The 20,670-nt window shown below is 46.2% G+C and overlaps 1 protein-coding gene across 5 annotated transcripts in view; it reads right to left on the bottom strand.

The window, feature by feature from the left end:
- ORC2 (origin recognition complex subunit 2) overlaps window positions 1-20,670 on the bottom strand; it is a 218,413-nt gene that overhangs the window by 187,047 nt on the left and 10,696 nt on the right. The window contains exon 1 of one of the 5 annotated variants that reach the window (XM_077448637.1): window positions 3,135-3,249. The exons of 2 other annotated variants lie outside the window; for them this stretch is intronic. The gene's annotated coding sequence lies outside the window, so the exon portion shown is untranslated. Of the gene's footprint in view, window positions 1-3,086; window positions 3,250-20,670 lie in introns of those variants that run through there. 2 more of the 5 variants (XM_077448636.1, XM_077448639.1) reach the window with 2 other exon arrangements.

Below are 20,670 nucleotides of genomic sequence, written 5' to 3'. Positions count from 1 at the left end.
ACCCTGTAAGACAAAGGCATAATGAGCTACTATGCATCGCATAGTAGCTCATTATGAAATACTTTCCTCAAAACAAAACTGTTGGAGCAGTCCCAGCACAGCGCTGTGACCAGCGACATGTCTCCCGAAGTTATTTCTGGGTTTGCAGGCTCCAGCGCTGCGATTGGCCGGAGCCGCAATGATGTCACTCCCGTACATGCGCACAGGACCACGGTACAGCAGCTGAAGAAACGGCACAACGTCAGCGGCACATGCGTATACAGTGAATAACTCCTAAACTGTGCAAGTTTAGGAGATATTCATGGTACCTACAGGTAAGCCTCGTTATAGGCTTACCTGTAGGGAAAGGTTGTGAAAAAGGGTTTACAACCACTTGAACGAATTCTTTGCATTAAAGGATAAGTCTAGCCAAAGCTTGTTTATCTGGGTTTCCCCTATGGGTCACAGGAGAGCAATTCGTTTTGCATTCCTGTGACCCGTTTTCAGCAGATAGCGGGCTGAAGTCCGCTCTCTGCTGACATCACAGAAATCAGTCCAAACACTGGGTCATCACGACAAAGTCTGGATCCGCCAGGCACCTGGACTGATATCTGTCTCAGCCTCTTACAGAATCGCTGAGAGCCTGAGAGGGGATGTGGGTGTAGCATTTATTAGAACTGGGCTGTATTTTCTTCCACTTGCAGCATCTAAAAGCTTCTCCTCCTCTCCCTTCCATAGGCAGTCAGCAGCTTCAGGAGGAAAATACAGCCTATCGGTTCTAGTAAATGCTGAGTTCCCAGGTCTGTACACCTGCTGTGCCCATTATGAGGGGTTCCCACCATCCCTGTGCCAAGTTCCCGGGTCTGTATACCCGCTGTGCCTATTATAAATGGTTCCCGGATAAATTTACCCGTTGTGCCCATTATGAGAGGTTCCCACCATCCCTGTGCTGAGTTCCAAGGTCTGTACACCTGCTAAGCCCATTATGAGGGGTTCCCACCATCCTCGTGCTGAGTTTCCCAATCTGTATACCTGCTGTGCCCATTATGAGGGGCTCCCAACATTCCTGTGCTGAATTCCAAGGTCTGTACACCTGCTGTGCCCATTATGAGGGGTTTCCACTATCCCTGGGTCTGCACACCTGCTGAGCCCATTATGAAGGAGCTCCCACCATTCCTGTGCCGAGTTCCTGGGTCTGTACACCTGATGTGCCCATTATGAGGGCTTTCCCATCATCCCTGTGCTGCTCTAATGACTGACACCTTCATCTACCCTATTGACAAATCCACTGCTCTGACACCATCCACTACCCTATTGACATGTCCACTGTCCTGCTGACACTGCCCACTTTTATTTTAGTTAAGTAAAATTATATTATTACACTTGTTTTATCTATATATAGTTTCATAGTTAGTAAGGTTGAATAAAGACACCAGTCCATCCAGTTCAACCTAAGTGAGTGTCTACAATTGTCCCTGTACATTGCACACTCACATCAGTCCCTACCCTCAAGGAGCCCACAATCTAAGGTCCCCATTCATATACTAGGGCCAATTTTTTGGACAGAAGCCAATTAACCTACCTGCATGTCTTTGGATTGTGGGAGGAAACCGGAGTACCCAGAGGAAATCCACGCAAGCACAGGGAGAACATGCAAACTCCAGGCAGGTGGTGTCATGGTTGGGATTCGAACCAGCAACCCTTCTTACTGCTAGGTGAGAGTGCTAACCACTACACCACTGTGCCGCGGTATCATATATGATACCCCAGATGAAGTCTATTCAGTCTACTCTCTCCAGAGACTTTAAGGACCCAAGGTACAAGGGAGGCCTCCAACATTACTTCAGTCTCACATCAGGTACATGGCCTTTGTGACAGAAAACCTCCAGATTTTCTAAAACTTTTGCGCACCTCCAATTTTCACTATTTCTCAAAAAGGCACAATTCAAAACTTATAAATATTTGTTATTTATTAACTTGATACAGGTTAAGCTTTTTTATTCAGTAGGAATTTAGCAGAAATGTCTTTTACAAACTCTGAAAGCTGCAAGGGAAAAATTAAAAGCTTCAGCTTTTTAGAGAAATGTTTGGGTACGTTCAATTTTTCACTATTTTTCAAAAAGGCGCAATTTAAAATTGACTGTTTGTTATTTATTAACTCTATACAGGTTAAGCTTTTATATTTAGTATGGATTTAGCAGGAATTTTGTAAAATTAGCTGTGTTTTTATCTGCTAATAATGGTTTTAGTATATATTTTTTGCGAATATATTGGTTTGATAAACATTTGCGCAAATACCGCGAGGTCCAAAAAAAATAAAAAATCAGTAGCACCTTCTATTTATTCTAGAGGTCAGGTATAGTTTCAGAAAATATATGGTTTTGGGGGTCTTTCACAAATTCTGAAAGCTGTAAAGGGAAAAATTAAAACCTTCAGATTTTTTGAAAAATTTGGATATTTACACTTTGTGTCTGTTTCGCAAAAAGGACACAATTTAAAAGTTAAAAATACTTATTTATTAACTCAATACAGGTTAAGCAGTTATATTTAGTAGGAATTTAGTCAAATTTGCTGCTTTTTTTTATCAGCTAATAATGGTTTTAATTTTTGCAACTATATTGGTTTGATAAGTATTTGCGCAAATACCGCGGGGTCTGAAAAAATAAAAAAATAAAAAATCATTAGCACCTTCTTTTTATTCTACTGATCATGTGCTTTCAGAAAATATATGGTTTGGGGGGTCTTTTACAAACTCTGAACGCTATAATGAAAAATAAAAAGCGAAGAAAAATCAGCAAAATTGGTTTGGCCACCTAAGTGTACAAAATGGAGCACAGGGCCTGGCAGCGAAAGGGTTAAAGCAACCTTGACAAGTAAAAATTCTAATTACATGTTCCTCTGTTGAACCCCTTATTAACCTCTTAGTTTACTATAATCAGCACTTTAATGTCGTATTCTCCTTCTCCAGTCAATTGTAATTTCCATGGTGATTTTTAATTTTCTATTAACTTTTTTTCTGTTTTGCTTTGCTTATTAAATTATTATACATAACCTTTTACATAGATTTTCACGTATCCCACTGAAAAAAGTGCAAAGTTGAAAAAAACCTTAGACTTAGCGGTGACGGTATTTCTACGAGCCTTTTAGGACAGCACCTTGGAGAGAGAGCAGCTCCACCTCTTCACAGGAATCACTGCGTGACAACGGCCCTTTTTAAAAGCAGCTGCTTCCACCATGCCTTCAGTTTTTACTGAGAAGACCTCCGACATGCTGGAAGATATAAGCAAAAAATCACTGAGCCTCATAATTATACTATACATATGATAACCTAGGGAGGAAAGTAGGCTGCTGTCCTGAAAGGCTCGTAAAAAATACTGGCGCCGGTAAGTCTAACTAAGGTTTTCTCCCTTCACATTTAGGGACAGCACCTTGGAGAGGATAACTGAGCATTTACTTCAGGTTGGACCACTGCCTGTAAAACCTTCCTACCAAAGGACTGGTCTGAGGCTGACAGTAGATCCAAACAGTAATGCCCCATAAAGGTTGAAAAACTGGACCACGTGGCAGCCTTGCATATCTGCTCAGGTGATGTCCCGGCCCTTTATGTCCAAGAAGCTGACACTGCCCGCGTAGAATGAGGCAAGATTCCAGACCTAAGGATAGGTAAGGTTCTTTAACGGATTGTTTCAGCTACCTTCCTAGGGTATTTTTGGAGACTCTACTTCCTTTGCGACTCCATCAAGATGAAGAGTGAAGATGATTTCCTAACACTCCTTGTTACCTCTAAGTAACTTAGGAGGCACCTTCTAATGTCCAGAGTGCGGAAGGCCTCTTCACCTGGCCGAGAAGGCCAGGGGCAAAATGTAGGGAGAATGATCTCCTGTGTCCGGTGAAAGACTGAGGATACTTTAGGCAGGAAGGCTGGGTCTGCCCTTAGGAATGTCTGGTAGACATCTCATAAAATGCTCTTGGGTAGATAATGCCTGTATTTCACCAATTCTACGGGCAGATGTCACTGTGACCAGAAGTATAGTCTTTAGGTGTAGTGATGGACGAACTTCCGACGGGACGTTTCGCGAACGCGGCCGATAGTTCGCGAACCGTAATGTTCGCGGCGGGCCCCATTGACTTCAATGGAGGAGAACTTTACAAACCTACAGGTCATATTTGCAGCCACAAAATAATTACTAGCTGTGCACACATAGTCCCACCACATGGCCAATGACATAACACATGTATGAGGTGAATCTGGGATCGACAACTACAAGCATTCTTTTTTTATATGTGAAATTGTGACAATTCAGGACTGTGGAGAGCATGAAGGCAATGGAGGAGAGGGAAGGTCAGGGTAGGCAAAGAAGAGGGTGCAGGAGATGATCACCAGCACCGTGACATACAGCACCGACCCCAGCAGCGTGACATACAGCACCGACCCCAGCAGCGTGACATACAGCACCGACCCCAGCAGCGTGACATACAGCACCGACCCCAGCAGCGTGACATACAGCACCGACCCCAGCACCGTGACATACAGCACCGACCCCAGCACCGTGACATACAGCACCGACCCCAGCACCGTGACATACAGCACCGACCCCAGCACCATGACATACAGCACTGACACCTGCACCGTAAGCAGCCCCAGGAGGAAGTCAGCATAGCACAGGGATGGTGGGAGCCCCTCATAATATGCACAGCAGAGGTACAGCCCCAGGAGGAAGTCAGCACAGCACAGGGATGGTGGGAGCCCCTCATAATAAGCAGCCCCAGGAGGAAGTCAGCACAGCACAGGGATAGTGGGAGCCCCTCATAATAAGCAGCCCCATGAGGAAGTCAGCTCAGCACAGGGATGGTGGGAGCCCCTCATAATATGCACAGCAGAGGTACAGCCCTAGGAGGAAGTCAGCACAGCACAGGGATGGTGAACTTTACAAACCTACAGGTCATATTTGCAGCCACAAAATAATTACTAGCTGTGCACACATAGTCCTACCACATGGCCAATGACATAACACATGTATGAGGTGAATCTGGGATCGACAACTACTGTATTTTCTGGCGTATAAGACTACCTTTTACACTTAAAAAGAATGCCCAAAAATCGGGGGTCGTCTTATACGCCGGGTATACAATGCTGCCCGATGGATGTCAGCCCCCAAATGTCTGCTAATACTGTATGTGGCTTCAGCTACAAACAGTATACGCCGTTGAGCCAATACCAGCGAGCGATGTATTCTATTAATGAACATAGAGTACCCTGCTCGGATTGGCTTTGAGAGAGAGAGAGGCAAGGGCTGATGATGCTACAGCCTCTGCCAATCCAAGCAGGCGTTGTATTCATTAAAATAATACACCGCTCACCACACTTCCCTGGGTAAATCCATTCACTGATCTACTACTATACATCCTGCCGTTTGCCTTTGAGGTCCCAGGCACCCAAGAGGGACCGGTAAATCTGGGACATATGACAGGGGGGTTATTAAATGCATTTTGGTGGAAAATTTCCATAGAATGTAACCCAAAAGTGGTATAGGTTTGGTTAGTGAAAAATTCGACTTTCCAGAGTTGTGGCATTCCACAGATCTGTTTGTGTTATTATTGTTTGATTTACTTTATGACATATCACAGCATGGCGGATGAGTAGTTGGCATTCTTGCTTTGTATTTTTTAATGGTTCTAATGTTTTTTTTTAAATGGTGTTGCCTCAGAAGGGGGGTAGTCTTATACCGCGAGTATTGCCCAAAACCTATGTTTTCACTTGAAAAATAGGGGGTCGTCTTATACGCCGGCAAATACGGTACAAGCATTCTTTTTTATATGTGAAATTCTGAAAATTCAGAACTCTTGAGAAAATGGAGGCGAGGGAAGGTCAGGGTAGGCAAAGAAGAGGGTGCAGGAGATGATGATCATCACTAGCACCGTGATATAGAGCACTGACACCTGCACCATGATAGAGTGATCTGACACCAGCACCGTGATAGAGAACACTGACATCAGCACCGTGATATACCAGTCCTTAAGGATTAGCAGACTGTACCTCACTCAACTCTATATACTGTAGTACGCTATACCTTACCAGTCCTTTGAAGGACATTTGTGGAACTAGTAGGTTGTGATTAGCAGACTGTACCTCAGTCCCTATACTGATAAAGGACTGCTGCAGAATAGGGCAGCAGTTAGCAGTAGTGCACCTCAACCCTATATATTGTGGACCTATACCAGTGCTTAAGGATTAGCAGACTGTACCTCACTCAACCCTATATACTCTAGTACGCTATACCTTACCAGTCCTTAGAAGGACCTTTGTGCAACTAGTAGGTTGTGATTAGCAGACTGTACCTCAGTCCCTATACTCATAAAGGACTACTGCAGCAGAAGGGCAGCAGTCAAGTATAATATTCTTTCTATATTTGGAAGAAAGAATATTATACGTGTACAACCCTATTACCATACCAGTCCTGAAAAGGACCTCTGTGGACCTAATAGTAACAGCTACTGATTAAACTGACTGTCCCTCACTGCCACACACAGCTTCCTGTCTGTCCCTATTTAAACTGACAAAAACACAGGCTGCTGCAACAATAACGTGAATAGCACTAAAAACTATATCCTGTACTACTACACCATACCAGTCCTGAAAAGGACTTTTGTGGACCCAATAGTAACAGCTAATGATTAAACTGACTGTCCCTCTCTGCAACACACAGTGTCCTATCAGTCCCTCTCTCAGCACTGACAAAAGACAACCTGCTGCAACAATGACTTGAATAGCAGTGCCTCAAACCTATATCCTGAACTACACCTATACCATACCAGTCCTTAACCACTTGACCACTGGGCACTTAAACACCCTTAATAACCAGACCAATTTTCAGCTTTCGGTGCTCTCGCATTTTGAATGACAATTACTCAGTCATGCAACACTGGACCTATATGAAATTTTTGTCCTTTTTTTCACACAAATAGAGCTTTCTTTTGGTGGTATTTAATCACCGCTGGGTTTTTTTTTTGTGCTATAAAAGAAAAAATACCGAAAATTCTGTAAAAAAACGAATTTTTCTTTGTTTCTGTTAGAAAATTTAGCAGATTAGAAATTTTTTCTTCATAAATTTTGGCCAAAATTTATACTACTACATATCTTTGGTAAAAATAAGTACAAATTGGTGGATATTATTTGGTCTTTGTGAAAGTTATAGAGTCCACAAGCTATGGTGCCAATATCTGAAAATTGATCACACCTGAAGGACTGACGGCCTATTTCAATTCTTGAGACCCTAACATGCCAGAAAAGTACAAATACCCCCCAAATGACCCCTTTTTGGAAAGAAGACATTCCAAGGTATTTAGTAAGAGGCATGATGAGTTTTTTGAAGTTGTCATTTTTTCCCACAATTCTTTGCAAAATCAAGATTCTTTTTACTTTTTTTTTTTTTTTCACAAAATTGTCATATTATCAGGTTATTTCTCACACACAGCATATGCATACCACAAATTACACCCCAAAACACATTCTGCTATTACTCCCGAGTATGGTGATACCACATGTGTGAGACTTTTACACAGCGTGGCCACATACAGAGGCCCAACATGCAGGGAGCGCCATCAGGCGTTCTGGAGCACCCAGGACAATTCTGACATTTCTCTCCTACATGTAAAAATCATCATTTATTTGCTAGAAAATTACATAGAACTCCAAAACATTATATATGTTTTTTTAGCAAACACCCTGGAGAATACAATGGTGGTCTTTGCAACTTTTTATCTCGCACGGTATTTGCGCAGTAATTTTTCGAATGCTTTTTTTTGGAAAAAAAACTGTTTTGTGCTTAAAAAAAAAAAAAAAAACACAGTAAAGTTAGCCCAATTTTTGCATAATGTGAAAGATGAAGTTACGCTGAGTAAATAGATACCTAATATGTCACTCTTCAAAATTGCACACGCTCGTGGAATGGCGGCAAACGTCGCTACTTAAAAATCCCCATAGGCGACGATTTACATTTTTTTTACTGGTTATATGTTTTGAGTTACAGAGGAGGTCTAGGGCTAGAATTATTTCTCTCGCTCTAACGTTCGCAGCGATACCTCACATGTGTGGTTTGAACACCGTTTTCATATGTGGGCGGGACTTACGCATGCGTTCGCTTCTGCATGCGAGCACATGGGGACAGGGGCGCTTTAAAAAAAACATTTTTTTTTTATTGTTCATTTTACTTTATTTATTTTAGTTTGACATTTTTTTCCCCAAAAATAATTTTTTTGATCACTTTTATTCCTATTACAAGGAATGTAAACATCCCTTGTAATAGGAATATGGCATGGCAGGTCCTCTTTACAGTGAGATGTGGGGTCAATAAGACCCACATCTCACCTCTAAGCTGGGAAGCCTGAAAAAAAAAAAAGATTCTGGCTTTGATCGTATTAGCGATTCGGTAGAAGCACCGGAGGGCGGAGGGCGGCGGGAGATGTCTATGGCTGGGTATTGCAGGGTATCACCGACTATGGCTGGGTATCTCAGAGCATGGTGTTGCAGAGTACTGCGTTGCAGAGCATTGCAGGGTATTGGCGGGTGTTGCAGAGCATTGCAGAGTGTTGCAGGGTATCGGCGGGTGTTGCAGAGCATTGCAGAGTGTTGCAGGGTATCGGCGGGGGTTGCAGAGCATTGCAGAGTGTTGCAGGGTATCGGCGGGGGTTGCAGAGCATTGCAGAGTGTTGCAGGGTATCGGCGGGGGTTGCAGAGCATTGCAGAGTGTTGCAGGGTATTGGCGGGTATTGCAGGGCATTGCAGAGTGTTGCAGGGCATTGCAGAGTGTTGCAGGGCATTGCAGAGTGTTGCAGGGCATTGCAGAGTGTTGCAGGGCATTGCAGAGTGTTGCAGGGCATTGCAGAGTGTTGCAGGGCATTGCAGAGTGTTGCAGGGCATTGCAGAGTGTTGCAGGGCATTGCAGAGTGTTGCAGGGCATTGCAGAGTGTTGCAGGGCATTGCAGAGTGTTGCAGGGCATTGCAGAGTGTTGCAGGGCATTGCAGAGTGTTGCAGGGCATTGCAGAGTGTTGCAGGGCATTGCAGAGTGTTGCAGGGCATTGCAGAGTGTTGCAGGGCATTGCAGAGTGTTGCAGGGCATTGCAGAGTGTTGCAGGGCATTGCGGAGTGTTGCAGGGCATTGCGGAGTGTTGCAGGGCATTGCGGAGTGTTGCAGGGCATTGCGGAGTGTTGCAGGGCATTGCGGAGTGTTGCAGGGCATTGCGGAGTGTTGCAGGGCATTGCGGAGTGTTGCAGGGCATTGCGGAGTGTTGCAGGGCAATGCGGAGTGTTGCAGGGCAATGTGGAGTGTTGCAGGGCAATGCAGAGTATTTGCAGGGAATTGCAGAGTAATGCAGAGTATTTGCAGGGAATTGCAGAGTAATGCAGAGTATTTGCAGGGAATTGCAGAGTAATGCAGAGTATTTGCAGGGATTTGAGGGGTTAATTTTCGGTGAGCAGCGATGTGGGCACTGCAGATGCAGCCCACATCGCTGCTGACACCGATCTCTTCCCCCTCCGCTGTACCGATCGGTACAGAGAGGGGGAGGGAGGAACCGGCGTCATAACATGACGCCGGCTTGTTTACAAGTGATCACTCCGTCATTTGACGGAGCGATCACGTGGTAAACGGCCGCGATGAGCGGCCGTTTACCGTGATTCGTGATGCGCCGGGTCCACTGGACCCAGCGGTCACGGATGCTCTCGTGTGCGCGCCCCAGGGGGCGCGCGAGAGCAGAATTCTAGGAGGCCGTTAATTAACGGCCTCTTAGAGTTAAACAACCGCCCTGATGCCGTTAATCGGCAATGGGCGGTTGTTAAGTGGTTAAAAGAACTTTTGTGGACCTAATAGCTAGCGATTTGGGTCACTGCAGTCTCTCCCTGCTCCACACAGCAACCTCTCCCTATAGTGACAGTAGAAAGAATGTAAAATGGCCGCCGGATCGGGTCAATTTATAAGTTAGGAGGAATGTCCAAGTGTCCATGTGCTGTAATGTCTCAATTGGCTGTCCTGTACCACATGATGGATGTGTCATCATAGGTCAAAGTTCTTTTACACAGTAAACACGCAAGTCCGCCGGGCGAACAGCGACAACAGTCCGCCATTCAGGCGGACCGCGAACAGCCGAAATTCGCCGCAAACCGACCGCCGGGCGAACCGTTTGGCCATCCCTATTTAGGTGTCCATTTATAAAGCAGTGATCCCGAGGATCGCCTCTGATCACAGCCCATAAAACAGTTTATGAACCAGAGATAATCCAGGGAGAAGTGTTTGAACTTGTGCTCCCGCCGATTATCTCCGCACACAGAGAATCCTCATAGACTGATATTTGCCGTTTTTTAATTAATCGGCATCGGCCGATTTTGCTGATAAAAAGGCCCAATTTAGAACTACAGCGCGACTTGCAAATGACTTCTGTAATAAGTCAATGCAAGTTGCCTGAGTCTTCATAGAAAAGACTTTCCTCCTCTCTGGGCAGTCTGCCAAGAAAAGAGCAAAGAGATACAATGTTTACACTTGAATGAATGAACTTAACTCTGTGTGTAGAGTTCTCAGTTTAACCATTTAAAGACTAAATCTTTTATGACACTTGTTGCTTACAAGTAAAAATCCTGTATTTTCTGACAGAAAATCACTTAGACCCCCAAAAATTATATATATTTTTTTAGCAGAGATACTAGGGAATAAAATAGCGGTTGTTGCAATATTTTATGTCACACGGCATTTGCGCAGAGGTCTTTCAAATGCAATTTTTTTGTGAAAAAAAATAAATACACTAAATGATTTAAAAAAAATTTAAAATTAAAAATTAAAATTAGCCCATTTTTTTTTCGTCCAAAAGTTTTTACTACCTGTTTTTATTTAATAAAAAAAAAATAAAAAAAAAATATATATATATATATATATATATAATAAAAAACAGGTAGTCAAAACTTTTGGACGGAAAAAAAAAAAAAAAAAAAAATGGGCTAACTTGACTGTTTTTAGTTTTTTTTTTTTTTTTTTTTATATAAATGTTTAACCACTTCAATACCGGGCACACTTAAACACCTTCCTGCCCAGACCAATTTTGAGCTTTCAGCGCTGTCGCACTTTGAATGACAATTGCGTGGTCATGCTACACTGTACCCAAATGAAATTTTTTATCATTTTTTTTCCCACAAATAGAGCTTTCTTTTGGTGGTATTTGATCACCTCTGCGGTTTTTATTTTTTGCTAAACAAATAAAAAAATACCGAAAATTTTGAAAAAAAAAATTTTTTTTTTGTTTCAGTTTCAAAACTTTGCAAATAAGTAAGTTTTCTCCTTCACTGATGGGCACTGATGGGGTTACACTGATGGGCAATGATAAGGCGGCACTGATGGGCACCGATGAGGTGGCACCAATGAAGTGGCACTGATGGACACCGATATGTGGCACTGATGGGTGGCACTGATGGGCGACACGGATGGGCACTGATAGGTGGCACAAATTGGCACGGATTGGCATGGGTAGGCGGCACAGGTGGGCATGGGTAGGCGGCACAGGTGGGCATGGGTAGGCACTGATAGGCGGCACAGATGGGAACTGATAGGCGGCATTGTATTATAATATATTGTACTAATGGATGCCAATCAATAATGCATGCCAATCAGTGATGCCCATTGTGGGCACTGATTGGCATCCATTATGGGCACTGATTGGCATCCATTGTGGCACTGACTGGAATCCCTGGTGGTCTAGGGTGGCATACCATGTCCTTGGCATCCCTGGTGGTCTGGTGGCGTCCCTGGTGGTCCAGTGTGGGCATCCTCGGGGGGGCTGTGCTGATAATCGATCAGCACAGACCCCCCGTCAGAGGAGCAGCCAATCGGCTCTCCTCTACTCGCGTCTGACAGACGCGAGTGAGGAAAAGCCGATCACCGGCTTTTCCTATTTACACTGTGATCAGCCGTGATTGGACACGGCTGATCACGTGGTAAAGAGTCTCCGTCGGAGACTCTTTACCGAGATCGTAGTTGCCGGGTGTCAGACTGACACCCCGCAACAACGATCGCCGCGATGCCCGCCCCCGGGGGCGCGCAGCGGCTCATAATCCTGATCACGTCATATATGACGTCCGGTCAGGATTATGAAACCACTTTGCCGCCGTCTATTTGCTATAGGGCAGACGGCAAGTGGTTAAATGTAAGCAATTTTCTGTATCACTTATGAAAGCTGCTTTCACACTGAATCGGGCAGGTGTTGATGGTAAAACGCTTCTAGTTTTAGCGACGCTTTACCATCATTTTAGCGGTGCTATTCGGCTGCTAGTGGGGCGCATATAACCCAGCTAGCGGCCGAGGAAGAGGTTAAATGCGCCCGTGAAGCACCGCTGCCAAATCGCATTGCATGCGCAGTGGTGCCCATTAATATCAATGAGCAGGAGTGGTGGAGGAGCGGTATACACCACTCCAGGACTTTTTTTTTTTTTTAACATCCTGCCAACGCATCGCCTCAGTGTCAAAGCACTCAGGCTTTCACACAGACTGCAGGGGAGCCATTTTGCAGGTGCTATTTTTAGCCCAAAAGCACCTGAAAAACGCCCCAGTGGGAAAAGTGTCTGTTAGATTTTATGAGATGAATGGGGATAAAAGAAAAAAAAAAAAAAAAAAAGGAAAATGAAAGAAAAAATAACGGCCTAACATATCGGCCCAAAAAAAAACAAAACAAAAAAAAATATCGGCATCATATATCGGCCGCCATGATTTCTAAATATCGGCATTGGCCAGAGAAAAACCCATATCGGTCGACCTCTATTTATGAAGCTGCGATCTTTGTCAGAATTCACCAGCTCAGAGGTGGTGAATCGGGGAGTGAATCTGGGGGGGGGGGGGGGGGGGGGGTCTGAGGGGGAAAGGAAAATAATTAACTTCATTATGCCTCGTTCTGACCCCCAAGAGAGTAACCATGTCCCCGTCATATTTATGGGTGTGTAATTATATATATATACATATATATACACACACATATATATTTATTTATTATATAGTGCCTTGAGAAAGTATTCGGCCCCCTTGAACTTTTCAACCTTTTGCCACATTTCAGGCTTCAAACATAAAGATATAAAATTTAAATTTTTTAAATTTTTGGTCTAGAATCACCAACAAGTGGGACACAATTGTGAAGTGGAACGAAATCTATTGGATATTTTAAACTTTTTTGGCAAATAAAAAACGGAAAAGTGGTGCATGCAAAATTATTCGGCCCCTTTACTTTCAGTGCAGTGCAGCAAACTCACTCCAGAAGTTCAGCGAGGATCTCTGAATGATCCAATGTTGTCCTAAAGACTGTTGGTGATAAATAGAATCCACCGGTGTGTAATCAAGTCTCTGTATAAATGCACCTGCTCTGTGATAGTCTCAGGGTTCTGTTGAAAGCGCAGAGAGCATCATGAAGACCAAGGAACACACCAGGCAGGTGCGTAATACTGTTGTGGAGAAGTTTAAAGCCGGATTTGGATACAAAAAAGATTTCCCAAGCTTTAAACATCCCAAGGAGCACTGTGCAAGCAATCATTTTGAAATGGAAGGAGTATCAGACCACTGCAAATCTACCAAGACCTGGCCGTCCCTCTAAACTTTCAGTTTAGACAAGGAGAAGGCTGATCAGAGATGCAGCCAAGAGGCCCATGATCACTCTGGATGAACTGCAGAGAACTACAGCTGAGGTGGGAGAGTCTGTCCATAGGACAACAATCAGTCGTACACTGCACGAATCTGGCCTTTATGGAAGAGTGGCAAGAAAAAAGCCATTTCTCAAAGATATCCATAAAAAGTCTTGTCTAAAGTTTGCCACAAGCCCCCTGGGAGACACACCAAACATGTGGAAGAAGGTGCTCTGGTCAGATGAAACCAAAATCGAACTTTCTGCCCACAATGCAAAACGATATGTTTGGCGTAAAAGCAACACAGCTCGTCACCCTCAACACACCATCCCCACTGTCAAACATGGTGGTGGCAGCATCATGGTTTGGGCCTGCTTTTCTTCAGCAGGGACAGGGATGATGATTAAAATTGAGGGGAAGATGGATGCAGCCAAATACAGGACCATTCTGGATGAAAACCTGTTGGAGTCTGCAAAAGACCTGAAACTGGGACAGAGATTTATCTTCCAACAAGACAATGATGCCAAACATACAGCAAAATCTACAAAGGAATGGTTCACAAATAAACGTATCCAGGTGTTAGAATGGCCAAGTCAAAGTCCAGACCTTAATCCAATCGAGAATCTGCTGTAATCGCAGCAAAAGGTGGCTCTGCAAAGTATTAACGCAAGGGGGCCAAATAATTTTGCACGCCCCACTTTTCATTTTTTTATTAGTTAAAAAAGTTTCAAAAATCCAATAGATTTCATTCCACTTCACAATTGTGTCCCACTTGTTGGTGATTCTTCACAAAAAATAAAAATTTTATATCTTTATGTTTGAAGCCTGAAATGTGTTTTACTAACATTAACCATGCCGTCTGTCAGTGTACTGAGCGGTGATAAAATTATCACTGCTTAAAGTGATTGTAAACCCTTACAAACCAAACCACTTTGACGTACAGGTTAGGCCGCGTACACACGGGCGGACTGTTCGCCCAACTTTGTTTGTCAAACAGTTTCGGCAAACAGTCCGCTCAAAATTAGCATGGACGGACATGGCCACACACGACACTTTTTGAGCGGACTGTTTCAGCGAACTGTTTGACAAACAGTTCGCTCAACTTTTGAAATGAACGGAATCGCCTACGTAAGGCGGAGGCAAATCCGCCCATTTCGAGCGCGTGTACAGGTAGGCGGGGCCCGCGAAGGAGACGTCGCGGGCTCCGCCGCCTGGAATGGACTTAAAGGGGAACCCCAACGCCGAAAAAAATCGGCGTGGGGTCCCCCCCAAAAGTCCACAACAGACCCTTGTCCGAGCATGCTACCCGGCCGGCCAGGAAAGGGGGGCGAGCGAGCGCGCCCCCCCTCCAGAGCCGTACCAGGCCGCGTGCCCTTAACATGGGGGGTGCCTTGGGGAAGGGGGGGCCGCGCGGCCCCCCCCACCCCAAAGCACCTTGTCCCCATGTTGATGAGGACAAGGGCCTCTTCCCGACAACCCTGGCCGTTGGTTGTCGGGGTCTGCGGGCGGGGGGCTTATCGGAATCCGGGAGCCCCCTTTAAGAAGGGGGCCCCCGGATACCGGCCCCCCACCCTATGTGAATGAGTATGGGGTACAATGTACCCCTACCCATTCACCTGTGAAATAAAGTACAAAAAAAAACACAACAGAGAAAAAATATTTTATTGCACAGCTCCGGGGGTCTTCCGTCTTCGGGGGTCTTCTCGCCGGACTCCTCCGCTATCTTCGTGTAGCTCTTTTACTAGCGGAGGAGCCCGGCTTTCTTCCTCCCCGCCGCCGTCCTCTTCTCCCGACTTCGGGGGTCTTGTCCCCCTCTTCGGTTCTTCTGCCGGGCCACCGCGCCTTCTTATAGCTCTTTTACAGGCGGTGGCCCGGTCTTCTGTCGCCGCTGCCTTCCGTTCTTCTGTCGCCGCCTTCGGTTCTTCTGCCGGGCCACCGCGCCTTCTTGTAGCTCTTTTACAGGCGGTGGCCCGGTCTTCTGTCGCCGCTGTCGCTGTCGCCGTCGCCGCCTTCCGTTCTTCTTCTTCTTCTTCTTGTTCTTCTTCTTCAGGAGATGTTGACACGTCGCTCTCTCCGGCCGGAATGCCAGAGCCACGCTGAGCGGCCACTTATATAGTGACAATGGGGCGGTGTCACATGGTATATGTCACATGGGTTGGTCACATGGGTTGATGTCACATGGGGACTATGACATCGTAAGGGGGCGGGGTCACCATGTGACCAACCCATGTGACATATACCATGTGACACCGCCCCATTGTCACTATATAAGTGGCCGCTCAGCGCGGCTCTGGCATTCCGGCCGGAGAGAGCGACGTGTCAACATCTCCTGGAGAAGAAGAAGAAGAACAAGAAGAAGAAGAACAAGAAGAAGAAGAACGGAAGGCGGCGACGGCGACAGCGACAGCGACAGCGGCGACAGAAGACCGGGCCACCGCCTGTAAAAGAGCTACAAGAAGGCGCGGTGGCCCGGCAGAAGAACCGAAGGCGGCGACAGAAGAACGGAAGGCAGCGGCGACAGAAGACCGGGCCACCGCCTGTAAAAGAGCTATAAGAAGGCGCGGTGGCCCGGCAGAAGAACCGAAGAGGGGGACAAGACCCCCGAAGTCGGGAGAAGAGGCCGGCGGCGGGGAGGAAGAAAGCCGGGCTCCTCCGCTAGTAAAAGAGCTACACGAAGATAGCGGAGGAGTCCGGCGAGAAGACCCCCGAAGACGGAAGACCCCCGGAGCTGTGCAATAAAATATTTTTTCTCTGTGTTGTGTTTTTTTTTGTACTTTATTTCACAGGTGAATGGGTAGGGGTACATTGTACCCCATACTCATTCACATAGGGTGGGGGGCCGGTATCCGGGGGCCCCCTTCTTAAAGGGGGCTCCCGGATTCCGATCCCCCCCCCATGTTGAGGGCACGCGGCCTGGTACGGCTCAGGAGGGGGGGCGCGCTCGCTCGCCCCCCTTTCCTGGCCGGCCGGGTAGCGTGCTCGGACAAGGGTCTGTTGTGGACTTTGGGGGAAACCCCACGTCGATTTTTTTCGGCGTTGGGGTTCCCCTTTAAGCCCATTCCAGGCGGCGGAGCCCGCGACGTCTCCGTCGCGGGCCCCGCCTACCTTCACACGCGCTCGAAATGAGCAGACTTTCCTCCGAGCGGGAACAGTTTGCTCATTTCGAAAGTAGCCTACACACGGGCGGACTGTTCGCTCAAACACAGTTTCAGCGGACAGTTTTTCGGAATTTCCGAAAGACTTTGTCCGTCAAACTGTCCGCTGAAACTGTCCGCTGAAAGCCCACACACGAGCGGACTGTCCGCCCAAACACTGTTCAGCGGACAAGGTTGGGCGAACAGTCCGCCCGTGTGTACGCGGCCTTAGCCTAGATTAAGGCTTACCTGTAGGTCCAAGCAATATCTCCTAAACCTATATTCCCTTTGCAGGGAATGAAAGAGGAAGTAAACTCATCAGGGTTTACTTCCTCTTTAATAAATGGACATCTTGGTGTTTCGATTAATTTCTGGTACTGTAATCTCATAAAGTCTCACAAGATTCCAGTATCAGGGGCCGTTCTTCAGTGTTGGAAGCGTTTGTAGATCGCTTCACTCCTCAGAAGGTGAAGTGATCTACTCCGCTTCATAAACAGGCACATAGAGAACGATCTCCTCTGAGAATGCCAGAGAATGAAGCAGTGCTGATTGTTTATCAGCACAGCCCCCCCCCCCCCCCCCAGATGCCCGCACAGGACCACCAGGGATGGCCACCACACTGGACCACCAGGGCCTTGCCAATCGGTGCCCAGGCAGCTGCCAATCAGTGGCAATTGAAAATGCCTGCCAGTGATGCAGTCTCAGTGCCACCTTTCAGTGCCCATCATTGCCACCTTTAAGTGCCACCCATAATTACCCATCAGTGCAGTCTTTCAGTGCTGCATATCAGTACCACCTCATCGATGCAGCTCATCAGTGAAGGAGGAAACTTATTAACTACATTTTATAACAGAAACAAATATTTTTTTTTTCCAAAATTTTCAGTCTGTTTTTATTCCTTTACCAAAAAAAAGCAGGTGATCAAATACCACCAAAAGAAAGCTCCATTTCTGGGAACAAAATGATAAAAATGTAGTTTGGGTACAGTGTAGCATGACTGCGCAATTGTCATTTAAATAGTGACAGCGCTGAAAGTTGAAAATTGGCTTGGGCAGGAAGGGGGTGTAAGTGCCTGGTATTGAAGTGGTTAAACAGGACCAATTACAGAATAAAATGTACTTTTTTATGTGCAGTAACACTATTTATGTTTAAACTAACACTGCTTAAAAAAAAAAGCCTTTTGTTTAGTTTTATTATGTTTAATTGTGTAAGGATTGCGAATAAAAACCGGAGTTAGACTTACCGCTAACTTTCTAGGAGTCTTCCAGGACAGCCTCTGAGATATAGGGCTCCTCCCTCCGGGACAGGAAACACGTCAACCCAATCAAATAAAAAGTGTGGTCCTCCAGGCGCTCCTCAGTTTTACTCCAAGAACCGCCAGAAGGCTCTGAAAGACATAACACACTAACAATCACGTTAGTACACATCCTCACCACTTAGTCCAACTTAAACAACTTTGTGTGGGAAACCAGGCTGTCCTGGAAGACTCCTAGAAAAAGAGTTACCGGTAAGTCTAACTCGGGTTTTCTCGTATCGTCTTCCAGGACAGCCTCTGAGATGATAAGCAAGGAGCTCACCTTGTCAGGGTGGGACCACTGCCTGAAGGACCTTTCGTCCAAAAGTCTGCTCTTTATCAGACCATAAATCCAGACGGTAATGTCTTGCAAACGTAGAGTAGCTGGACCACGTTGCTGCCTTGCAGATCTCCTCCGGAGAGGCTCCAGCCCTCTCTGCCCATGATGCGGAAACCGCCCTGGTAGAGTGTGCCTTAACTAAGGGAGCCTGCTTCCCCTCTAATTCATAGGCTTTAACTATCGCCATTCGTATCCACCTGGCGATAGATGATTTGGACGCCTTGCAGCCCTTGCGGGCGCCCGAAAGATTAACAAAAAGTGAGTCTGACTTCCTGAAGACCCTAGTGGCCTCTAAAAAAATTAATAGACTTCTCCTGACGTCTAGCAAACTTAAAGATCTCGCCTCATCCCCACCTGAGGCTGAGAAAAATGTTGGTAAAATAATATCCTGCGTCCTATGAAAAGTGGACACAACCTTAGGGAGAAAACTAGGGTCAGTCTTAAGCACTACCCTGTCCTCTAAAATTAACAAAAATGGCTCTCTGACCGAGAGCGCCTGCAGATCACTGACCCTTCTAGCTGATGTGATCGCTATAAATACCATCCACTTAAGTGATGCTTTCTCTAAGGGTTCAAATGGATCTCGGGTCAAAGCTCTAAGAACCAAGGACAAATCCCAAGTAGGACAGGTCTTCATCTTCACAGGCCTGGATCTAGCCAAAGCCTTGAAGAAGTTAGTAACAAAAGGATTCTGCTGGAGAGAGGACTGAAGGAAAACACTTAAGGCCGCCACCTGTACCTTTAGGGTGCTGATAGAGAGGCCCAGCTCTACCCCTGCTTGCAGAAAATCTAGGACTGCCGGGACCCCGGGACTTGCAATCCCCTGTTCTTGTAACCAGGAATTAAACCTTTTCCCTATCTTGGCGTAAATCGCTCTAGTTACTGGTTTACGGCATTCTAACAAGGTCTTAACCACTCTCTCTGAAAAACCCTGTGATCTTAAGATCTGTTCCTCAGATACCAGGCCGCAAGCTTGAGTCTCTATCTGAGGATGCAGGATCGGCCCCTGGAAAAGCAAATCCTCCCTGACTGGCAGTAATATCGGAGGATGAACAGCCAGCCTCTTTATGCTGGCAAACCAGGGTCTCCTTGGCCAAAAAGGAGCCACTAAAATGAGGTCCGTAGCTTCCGAACGGAACTTCTGCAGAACCTCCGCCACCATCCTTACAGGAGAGAAGGCATAACATAGGCCGAACAGCCATGGATTGGCAAGGGCGTCTATCCCCCTGGCCCGATCCTGTGGGTGAACCGAAAAAAATTGTGTCACCTTCCTGTTGCAAATAGGTCTATTTCTGGCCTTCCCCAGCATGACACAATCTCCCTGAACACTTCCTTGTTGAGGGACCACTCGTCCCGACCTATCTTCTGCTGACTGAGAAAGTCGGCCAGCAGATTCTGAGTTCCCTTCAGATGAATGGCTGATATTGAGGACAAAGTTCTTCTCGGCCCAGCAGAAGATTCTGTCCACAATAGCCTGCAGCGTGGGGCTTCTGGTTTCCCCTTGCTTGTTCAGGTAGGCTACTGCTGCCACATCGTCTGACCGAACCTGCAGATCCCTTCCCTGCAACTGGGACTGGAAGGTTTCTATAGCCCTCCAAACTGCCAGAAGCTCCTTCTGGTTTGAGGAACGACCTGCCTCTAGATTCGACCAGGTACCTTGGGCTAAGATTCCCTCTAGGTGGGCACCCCAACCCAGCGCACTGGCATCGGTCGTGACCACCACCGTAGCTTGTGGGGACCAGGGAAGACCCTTGTCCAGGTTGACCTGGGCCCGCCACCACCACAGAGACCTCCTGACGGCAGAGGATAGGGGCATAACTTGATCCAAGCTCTGCTCCCTGCCATCCCAATAACGGAGCATAAGTCTCTGCAAAGGGCGCTGATGATGCCTTGCCCAGGCCACCGCTGGAAAGCATGATGTCATCTAGGTTGCAAAGAAAATGTTGGGACTTTAAATGAGGCCAGATGACCTCCATCCCTATTGATACGGTAAAAAGAAAGGGTTGGGACTTTGACGAAGCATGCGATTTTGGAATCCCAGTTGAAGTCTACACGACGTAACGCATAGGAGAACCCGGAAGTGACGTCCATATCCGGTCTGCTGCTGTAATATTCGTGCATTGTTTTAAAGCTTCGTTTGTGAGTAGTATTTAGCCTTTTAAATAAACATTACATGTTTTAAATACTACACTATGGCAGCCCTCTTTTGATCTATTTCTTTGAGTGCACTTTATATTACACACAAGGAAGCTGGATGAATCTCTAAGAACCTGCTAT

This window comes from Lithobates pipiens, unplaced genomic scaffold (genome assembly GCF_037356315.1).
Source record: "Lithobates pipiens isolate NorthernLeopardFrog02 unplaced genomic scaffold, aLitPip1_a1.2 Scaffold_22, whole genome shotgun sequence".
Lineage (NCBI taxonomy): Eukaryota > Metazoa > Chordata > Amphibia > Anura > Ranidae > Lithobates > Lithobates pipiens.
Note: the sequence above shows the minus strand (reverse complement) of the source record. Positions and strands in the feature narration are given on the sequence as shown.